The 10898-nt window shown below is 37.8% G+C and overlaps 1 pseudogene; it reads left to right on the top strand.

Moving 5' to 3' along the window:
* The first annotated feature begins 355 nt into the window (after positions 1-355).
* Positions 356-1568, top strand: LOC124509549 (nicotinamide phosphoribosyltransferase-like; annotated as a pseudogene).
* The last annotated feature ends 9330 nt before the right edge of the window (positions 1569-10898 follow it).

Raw genomic sequence — 10898 nt, 5'->3', positions numbered from 1 at the left:
ATATGATTTCTTGAGTCACCTAATGTTTCACTTTGGAATACAATACCCATGCAGAAAAATGCCCGAAACAGAAAGGTAAAACTTACCAATGTGATATAACGTGCCAATGTAATGTAAAGCACACGCCATGTATCCACCACCCAGGTTAAGAAATAAAACGCTAACAGCACTCCACCTGTTCCATGTACTCAACAAGTCAGAAGAAAGATTGATCTTGTTAAGTAGAGGCATGGGAGATATAAAAGAGACCCCAATCATACTTACAGAGGTGAAAATGACAATGTCTGAAATAAAAATAATCACTAGGTCGGATGAACAGCAGAAAAAACATTGCAGAATAAAAGATTAACGAACTTTCGAAGATGGTGTCTTTAATGAAAATTGATAGAACTACATTCTTGAGAACTATGATGGACATCCTCCAAAAGAAGTGAATGCTGTTCCTGAGGGCTCTGTCATTGCCAGAGGAAACCGTTTCTTTGCAGTAGAAAACACAGATTGAATGTTAATGACTTACAAAGTGAATTGAGACTATTCTTGTTCAGTCCTGGTATCTAATCATAGTGGCTACAAAAATTCTAGAGAGCAGAAGAAAATATTGGCCAAATATTTCTTAGCAACTTCTGATAATCTAGATGATATATAAGTTATGTGGTTTTGGCTACAGAGGAGTGTCCTTCCAAGACACCACTGGCATAGGAGCGTCTGCTCACTCGGTTAACTTCAAACGAACAGATACAGTAGCAGGAATTGCTCTAATTAAAAATACAGAACAAAAGATCCTGTTCCAGGCTATTCTGTTCCATTGGCACAATACAGTATCACAAGAGCCTGCGGTAAAGACTGCAAAAAAGATGCTTTTGAACATCAAGTAACACAGCTTTCATTACTGCTTGTATCTGTAGTCAGGAATAGCTATAGCATTTATAATGTGTGCGAAAAAATAGGGGATGAAGATCTAAGACTTTTAATAGTAGCAAACTGTACAAAGGCACCACTAATAATTAGACCTGATTCTTGAAATCCTCTTAACACTATAGTAAAGATTTTAGATATTTTAGGTAAGAAATTTCCTATTACTGAGAATTCAAAGGGCTACAAGTTGCTGCCATGTTATCTTAGAGCTAGTCAAGGAAACGGTATACAAATACCTCAGGTGAAACTGTGAAAGGTATAAACCGAAAACAAAACAAAACAAAACAACAAAAAAGGAGTGTTAAAAATATTTCCTTTGGTTCTGGTGGCGCTCTGCTCCAGAGGTTTATAAGGTATCTCTTGAATTTTTCCTTCTTGTACCACATGGCCTTGGGATTATTGTCTTCAGGAATCCATTTGCTGATCCCAACAAAAGGCCCCGAAAGGGAGGATTATGTTTACATAGGAAACAGCAGAGAATTTTGTTACACTTGAGAAAAGGACACCTTGAAGAACTCCATCGTGATCTTCTTCTTACTGTCTTCAAGAGTGGGAGGATGACACGACACAAAGCTGTTCATAATTAATGAAGAAAAAATGCAAAACTGAAGAATGAACTGGAAAAGTGCATCACATTAAGCTTTGTTTTATGACTGAGTATGTGAGCATGTTGGGGTGGGGCATACATGCAGACATGTGTGTATATAACATATAATGTTATATGCACAGATGTATGTCTTCATGTTCTGTGATACATTACAGCCCTATTACTTGTTGATTTACGAAAATACTGTTCTTTCCTTTTTTTTCCAATGTTTAGGTAATCTCTAATTAGGAAATGCATTTAATCTTGTAAAAGATTAATGGTGAAGTAAGCTTTTTAGGGCCTTATGCCAAAAGATAGTAATTCAATCTGGTACTGATCTTCTCACAAATAACAGAACTAAGAAACTTTTACATATAACTGGAGATCACATGAAACCGATTTAATAAAATTACCAGGAGTTTTTAATGTTTATATTTAACTTGTATTTTTATGTAAACAAGATTGTGTAAGCTATATTTAAAGCCTTAATGATTTCAGATTCTTTCCAACTCTTTGTGATTTTTCAGCACAGACTTTTAAAAAAGTATCTGAAAATAAAAGACACTGCCTTTTTTTTTTTCATTAAGCATTAAATAAAATACGGCCTTAACAAAGTTGTTTTTGTTATTAGTTTGAAAATTATGCCAGGACAACACCTGGAGAAAATAAATTTGCAAACCTACAATAGGTGGGAAATGTGGGGTAAGGAATTAGTGACAAAACTCATGAAGTCCAACTTACGTAGCATTTAGTTATACTTGAGCTGGTGAAAATGCTTCATGAAAATGTCTTCATCACCCCTGAGGAGAAGCCAGTGGTATGCTGGAGTCAGCTCCCACCCTATGCGTCTCTCCCAGCTCCCAGTGACACGAGTGTTATGGCTTGAAATCAGCCATGACTGGATCATCACACCACACAAAGGAGCTAATGCCATGGATTAGGGTTTTTTTCTCTTTGGAAAAGTCAATCATTAAACATCTGGAGGAGGAGGAGCCTACACACTATGCACTGTGGGTAGCAAAATGGAAGGCGCCTTAGGTATGGTTCCCAGAGAGACAGAATCTAAGATAAAAACTTACGCATAGGAAGTTGTCTGAGCTATGTCTTTTATTTTCTGTATTCTGAGGCTTTGACATTTGGAGACTTGCCAACACTAAAGGAGCTGCCCAATTTCTAGGGAAGTATACAACCTGACTACAAGTGTGTTTTTTATTTTTTATTTATTTGTTGTATTTTTTTCAATTTTATTTAAATCCAGGCTAGCTGACACATAGTGTAATAATGGTTTCAGGAGTATAATTTAGTGATTCATCACTTATGTATGACACCCAGTGCTCACCCAACAAGTGCCCTCCTTAAAGCGCGTCACCCTTTTAGCTCATCCCTCCACCAGGCACCTCCCTAGCAATCCTCAGTTTGTTCTCTGTATTTAAGTGTGGTTTTCAATTTTTAATTTTTTTGACGTCTATTTTTGACAGAGAGAGAGAGACAGAGAGTGAATGGGGGAGGAAAAGAGAGAGAGGGAGACACAGAATCAGAAGCAGTCTCCAGGCTCTGAGATGTGAGCACAGAGCCCAAAGCAGGGCTCGAACCCATGAGGCACTAAGTCATGACCTGAGCTGAAGTTGGATGCTAAACCGACTGTGCCAACCAGGTGCCCCTTAACTGTGCTTTTTAAATGCAAACCCAACAATCCAGAACCCACATCCCCAATCACCTGTTCTCACCACTCCAGTGCCAGGTACCAGGCTACTAAGGACAACCTCCATGCCCCAGATTCTACAGACATTTTCACAAAATTTGCTTCATTTGTTCCTTCCCTTGAAAATCCTAGTAATGATTACTGCTCGCAGTATCTCACCCTCCCATTGCCTCCGGACTGACCCTAGTGCTTCCCTATGTTGCTACCATGGTGTAGTGTGCCCCTTCTTCTTGACAACTGACTAACAAACTATTTTTTCAGTGACGACCACCTCTTTCACACCTAAATAATAATAAAACCTATATTTAAAGAGAAATTCTTTGAAGAATGCTCTCAAGAACACACATTTGAGAAAAAAAAAAATAGGGTTGGGAAGAAGGGATTTTACCTAGGATTTAGTCCCAAGAAAAGCCTCATTCAATCCTACAGAAATGAGATGGCCCTTCTAAGTCATTCCCATTGAAGTAAAGGACCTGGCTTTCATATGCCTATACTGATCAGGGTAGGGTGCGTCCAGACTGTAGAAAGAGGACTTGACCTTGGGCTCTAAAGAAATTCTTTGGCTGAGAACATCACCCAGAGAAGAACTCTCCTAAGTGTTATGAGCCACCAATATTTCAGCATCTGGAGAAAGCTCTTGAGTTCTCACAGAGGCTGGGGAGGTGCACCTCTGCACATAGCATGTAACATGGAGATAAAATCAACCGCCAGGTGCTAGCTTTTAAGATTCATGAGCTTTCTGATGCAGTCAACATCAGTGAGGAGAATAAATGCTGTAGTTGAAATGGTGCTAAAAGTTCATGCCAAATGCAAAGTCAGATATGTGCCTTCAACCCTGGCCAAAAAAAAAAAAAAAAAACACCAAAAAACAATAAATGTAAAATAAATTAGCCATTTAAAACTTTACAAAACCCAACATACTGTGAAGATTTATCAGCTGGACCATGAAAAAAATTGACTGTCTTCAACAAAGCAATTAAAAATGAAGATCTGTGCACCTGAAGTCCAAATAAAATAAGCTTTAAGAGTAGAAGAAAAGTAGAAATAAAAGTTTGTTGGATTTCTCCCTCTCTCTCTCTCCCTCTTTCCCCCCCACCTAATCTGACTTTTGAATTTCTTATTTTGTAAAGCTGATGACTGACTAAACAGGATAGAGCGATTGACAATGGCTGATTAAGATCCTCATCCCCCAAGAACATACCCCACAAGGGCATAAAGACAGTGTGGATTCTGAGATGCAGCAGGGTGATTCTAAGGAAATTTCCTGTTTGTCATTGGCTGTTTTCTCTCTAGCAATTAGGGAATAAAGGATGTGCAATCCACACTTACCACTATTTTATTATTCTAATAAGCCATGACAGAAAGAAAAAATAAAAAAAAATTTAAACAGATACCATGGTTGAACACAAAGTCCTATAGGTTATTCTGTAAATTAGAAAGGAAACAAACAAAAAAGAATGTGTTTTATTCAAAGATATTGAGTAAATTTACAGCAGAAAAGAAAACACCTAGAGATTGCATAAGAATTCTCAGAAACAAATGTAGATGAGGAGAGAGAGCCAGTCAAGAGAGTAGCACAAAGGCAGGACCACACTTCATCATGACTAGTTGAATATATGGAGGTTTCTCCAAGGACACATCTTCTTTAAAACATGTTACCTTAGTGCAGTGGTTTACTTGCTTCTTGATGCTTTCCTTCCATTCTATTTCAAATATGAATATAGCTGCAGATCTCTTACTTGATTCTATATAATCTAGCACAGGGGCACCTGGGTGACTCAGTTGGTTAAGCATCTGACTTTGGCTCAGGTCATGATCTTGTGGACCATGAGTTCAAGCCCTGCAACAGACTTTGTGTTGACAGCTCAGAGCCTAGAGCCTGCTTCGGATTCTGTGTCTCCCTCTCTCTTTTCCCCTCTTGTCCTCACATTCTGTCTCACTGTCTCTCTCTCTCTCAAAAATAAATTTAAAAAAACTTTATACAATGTAGCACAGATTTATTGTTCTGGTTCTGTGCTTGATGTAGTTGAAGATACAAGGTTAACAACAGCTAACGTATTTTAAGCATATACTATGGACTACACTCTACATAAATCTCTTTAAACTCTCACAAAAGTCCTTTCGTATGAGATTATAATTTCCACTTATGGATGAAAAAGCTAACACTCAAAAAAAAAGCAAATTAAATAATTTGCTTAGGGATATGATCTTGTAAGCTACTAACAAAGAACAGAACTGTGGTCAATCTAAACTTTAGAACTTTAAACCTAGTTTAAATCTAGTCTCTGGTTTCTATAAGAGATTCACTATTACTAATAGGATTCTAGAAGGGAAGAGAAATTGATTTTATCCTTGACAAAATGAATTGAAATTGGGTAGTTAAAAAAGGGTAGCTATGGAGGGAAAAATGTTCACACAAACACAGAGATTTCACAATATTGTAGGACATCTTTGAAGAACACAAGTTGGTATTGTATCAGCAATCACCAGAAGATAACATTGAGACAAATTATAGAAACTCTAGATATTTATCTTCCCCTTTGTTTGTTTACTAAATTTTATAACCAGAGAAAAGTCTTGGTTCACAGTCCTTAAGAATATCCCTAAGAGAAGATGTACATTAAAGGAGATAAGAAATAAATTACCGCCTTAGAAAGTACTGATTCTTAGTGTCATCTCTGCTTCTCTGAATCTCTGTGTGTACTCTTAGGACTTCCAGGACCAGGAAGCATTCCCCTTCTCAGTGCAGCCAATCTATGTCTTCATTTCCTACCAGACCATTCAATGGATAAAAAGACTGGAGGTCATATTGAATGGGTGTCTCTAGCTAGCCTGAGTCATATAAACAGACTTATGACCAGGATCAGGAAGTAGATCCATATGTCACCCTGCTAATGCAATCTAATTTCTGATTTCCCTTCTTGGTTGAATTCTAGGGGTTACATATCCTCAACACAGAAACACATGTAGCAGAGAAAGAGAAGAAGGAACATTTGAAGTAGCCCAAATTCCAAAGTAGGAAGCAGCAGAATGACTTTTACTCCATACAACATGTCTGCTACACTTTATCGCCTCAGAAATAAAAACAAACAAAAAATCAACTCCCCTCTTTATAGAGTTAAAATGGTTACATTTGTTTTCAACAAATTCATAAAACAGCAATTTTGAGAAGCAGAGCAGACATTTTTTGGTTGCTTCTCTAGCGTTTCTCTCTCCTTCCCTGATGAACGCACTAGTTTTTTGTTTGTTTTTGGTTGTGATTTTTTGGTAGCCTACTGTTTTTCTGTTCTCAGCTATGGGGCTGGAATGGGTCTCATAACATCCTTAAGGCAATTATCCTATGGCAATGCCCTAGTCACAGGAATTATTTAATGGATGAGTGTGGAACATGCTCAAAACAAATTATAACCAGAGAAACGCTTAGTAACTCCTAAAAGGAAACAAAGCGGAATCTCTTCACATTGGTCTTAGCAATGATTTTTTGGATAAGACATCAAAAGTACAAGCCCCATGAGCAAAAAAAAAAAAAAAAAAAAAAAAAAAAAGTGGGAATACATCAAACTAAAACGCTTCTACACAGAAGAAGAAACAATCAACAGAATTAAAACGCAACCAACCTATAGACTAGGTGAAAATATTGCAAGTCATAGATCTCATAAGGGGTTAATATCCAAAATACAGAAGAAACTCGTATAACTCAAGAGCAATAAAACAAATTGCCTGATTAAAAAGTGGTCAAAGGCTCTGAATAGACACTTTTCCAAAGAAGATATAGGAATGGTCAACAGGCACATGAAAGGTGCTCTACATCACCAATTATCAGGGAAATGCAAATCAAAACACAATGAGATACCATCTCACACCTGTGAGAATGACTATTCTCAAAAAGATAAGAGATAACAAGTATTGTCAAGGAGGTGGAAGAAAGGTTTCCCTTGTGTGCTGTTGATGGGAATGTACATTGTTACAGCCATTATGGAAAACAGTAAAGAAGTTCCTCAAAAAACTAAAAGGAGAACTACAAAAATAAGTAAATAAATAAGAACTACCATATAATGTAGAAATCCCACTTCTAAATATATCTTCAAAGGAATTGAAATCACTATCTCAAAGAGATATCTGCACCTTCATGCTCACAGCAACATAATTTATAATTGCAAGACATAGAAACAACCAAAGTGTCTCTAGATGGATAAACAGATAAGAAAGATGTGGGCATATATGTGTACACACACACACACACACACACACACACACACACACACACACATAGATACACACATACATACACATATACATAGGATAGTTATTATTCAGCCGTAAAAAAGAAGGAATTCCTGCTATTTGTGACAACATGGATAAACCCGGAGGGCACTATGTTGAGTGAAGTAAGTCAAAGACAAATTCTGTATGATCTCACTTAAGTGTGGAATATTAAAAACAAAAAAACGAAAAAACAAAAAACAGAACTTCTAGAGACAGAGAGTAAACTGCTGTTTGCCAGGGGTGCGGAAGGGAGGAAGTAGGAGTAGGTGAAATGGGTGAATGTGGTTAAAGAACACAACATTCAGTCATAAGATGAATCAGTTGTGGGGGTTTAAAGTGCAACATAGTGACTATACTTAACAGTACTGTATTGTGTATTTCAAAGTTGCTAAGAGAGTAGATCTTAAAAGTTCTCAACACACACAAACACACGCACACAGCAATTATGTGAGATGATGGATGTGTTAACTAACCTTACTGTAATTATTCCACTATATATATATAAAATCAAATCATGATGGTGCACACCTTAAATTTTGTACGTGAAATTTGTACAAAATTTGTACAAGTTTGTACGTCAAATTTATCTCAGTAAGGCTGAAAATAATAAAATTTTAAAAGAAACATTGAAAATCCTGGGAAAGCAAAATTTCTTCTTCCTAAAAGGGAATCTTGCATTTTTTCTTCAGGGCTTTGTAGAAGGATGATAGGAAGTTTAAACGGCTGTAGTCCTTTTCTTACCATGAGGAGAAAACCATATTCGAGGAACTATAGTTGAGTTATTTGGGAAAGTTTGAGTTCAGAATCACGCAATATCTTAAACCAGTTTGCAGGTTCTTCTATTAGGCGAGCCAATGAATACTTTTTCAAAAGCTGGCTGAGGACATTTTTCTGTCTTTTCCCACAAGAAATGACTGTGGCAGGCTGCCTCCTGGTCTACCCCATTCAGCTCTTCCCAGACCTGTCTGTAGTCTGCTACAATGTAACTGGACTTGTGTAATGCACAAAAACATGTCAGAAATGAACCTGTGACACTAAGAAATATTACCAAGATCCCAGATAAAAGATGTAGTTAATATCATGTGAAAGGTGAGTTTCAAAAGCTGAATTTGCCAGATGGTACAAGAAGGTTTGGGAAGTCTCTCTTAGAGCTTAACTTTGACCTGGCAGGATTTGACCCTAGACAGAGAGAATAACAAAAGCATCTCCCATAAAGAACTAGTAAACTCCAAACACCTTGGTTCCTACCTGTCCTGATGTTCTAAACTATGCTCTAGTGATAAATATAAATTAAGTTATCACAACGAAGCATAGGTTCTATTTGATTTGTGAATCAGAAGTGTCATTTGTGCCAAGGCTATAAACCAGTCAACTGTGAGATGCATTCAAGTGATTCAGGATAGAGAGGTCCAAGATGAACACATATATATATATTATAAACATGTGTACTGATTTTTAACTGGGACAACTTAAGGTCAACTCAGGGCATAAAGAAATGGAACTGCCACACAAGGTAAATCCATATGAGAATCAGCTCAACTATTTTTTTTTTAATCTTAACTCCTTTGGCATTAAGCAGATGCAGTCTATGCTTCCCTGCCATGCTAACTCTTCTAGTGAGCATGTGCCTCTCTGTTCACATGTCACAGGAAAGGAAGATTTGAGGAGACTTTTTCCTATCAATTCCTCCCACGGCAGCTTGCTTGCTCTCTGCTTTATCATTAATTTCCATGAACCGACCTAATGCCTTCTCGCCTTTCCTTTTCGCTTCTCACTCTTATGTAGTCTGTTGCTTCCTCTTGGTTCCAGAGCGCATTAGGTTTCTTGTATTTCCTGGACTATTCCTTATATTCTATACTTTGTTAAATCTTCCTCTTGCTTTGGTCTCTGCTAAAATGACCCTTCCTCAGCTAAATCAGGTGTCCGTGCTCTAATCAATCATTGCACCCTATACTTTTTGTTCAGAGTCCCTATCATATTTTGTATTTACATGTATAATAATGTGATTGTTTGATACCTTCCATAGCACACTAAACTAATCTTATCAAGGGCAAAGACTTGATTTATTTGTTTACTGCTATGTCTCTGAAGCGTAGCACAGTGCTTGGTGCTAAGTAGACATTGAGTAAATGGTTTGTATGTTTGTTTTTAAATGTATATGTATGCATGTATGTATTTATTTATTTATTTACCTTTGAGAGAGAGAGAGAGAGGGAGAGAGAGGGAGAGAGAGGGAGAGAGAGGGAGAGAGAGGGAGCACGAGCATGTGAGCAGGGGAGGGGCAGAGAGAGGGAGAGAGAGAATCCCAAACAGGCTTTACACTGTCATTGCAGAGCCTGACGCAGGGGTTGAACTCATGAACTGCGAGATCGTGATCTGAGCCGAAGTGAAGAGCCAGGTGCTCAACCCACTGAGACACCCAGGTGCCCAATAAATGCTTTTTTTGTTTTTCACTGAAATAATTACACATTTATTATTCAGTCCTCTAGGAAAAGGCTGGATTAACAATTGTGTGAATATGAACTGCAGCTTTAAGAGAAATTAAGTGCATTCTTTCCACAGCCACTCTGAGCACACACAGCAACACCACTTGCATTTTTCCTATGTGCATTCTGGCCACGTGACTCGCAAAGCTTTCAGAGGGGCCACTGGGGCAGAATGGGAGGATCGACCCACCCAGGAGCTCTGCCCTTGGCCTCTTCACTATTGCTTTCTGAACCTGACTTGTGTGCACAGGGTAAATTAATTACTCTCTTCCGGTCTGAGTGCTTTTGAGAAAGAACAGCTGCAAAGCCTGATGAGTCCTGAAAGATCAAAACAAGCCTAGATACTGTCATTGGCTTGTCATCCCCATTGCAGAGCTCCCTAAATGTTGGCAGCTTTGGCATTTGATTACTCTCAGCACAGCCCCCGAGGAGGCATTATCTTAGATGTTCTTTTAAAAACAAATTCTTTGTATAAAATTTGTTGGCTTCAGTCCCTCCCTTCCTTTCCTTTTGCTTGTGAATCAATCCAGTCAGACTGGCCAATAACCCCTCCACTGTCCTGGTCAAACAACACCATCCTGAGAATGATGCTCAAATACTATTACTGTATTTTCCCTCTTTCTTCCCTCTGGAGCAATAAATCACCCATTCATCCCAGGTGATTTGCACAGACAATTCCCTTAAAGCAGTATCTCGTGATTTAATAGGCATAATGTTTCTTCAACAGACCATTTCTAACCATTCTTTCTGCATTCCAGAGATACATTTTTTTATTCTTATTTTCAAATCACCTAATGGCCAAGTGGATAAAGTTCTTGGGGAATATGCTCTGTGACTTCATGATGTGGGTATTTTCCCTAGTCTGCCATTTCCAGGAAGAGTATTTTTTTTATTTTTTATTTTATTTTATTTTTTTTAATTTTTTTTTCAACGTTTATTTATT

Source organism: Lynx rufus, unplaced genomic scaffold, assembly GCF_022079265.1.
Source record: "Lynx rufus isolate CCGP_SWC_20201006 ecotype Redwood Valley unplaced genomic scaffold, mLynRuf1.p SCAF_1, whole genome shotgun sequence".
Classification (NCBI taxonomy): Eukaryota; Metazoa; Chordata; class Mammalia; order Carnivora; family Felidae; genus Lynx; species Lynx rufus.
This window is presented reverse-complemented; position numbering and strand designations above follow the sequence as displayed.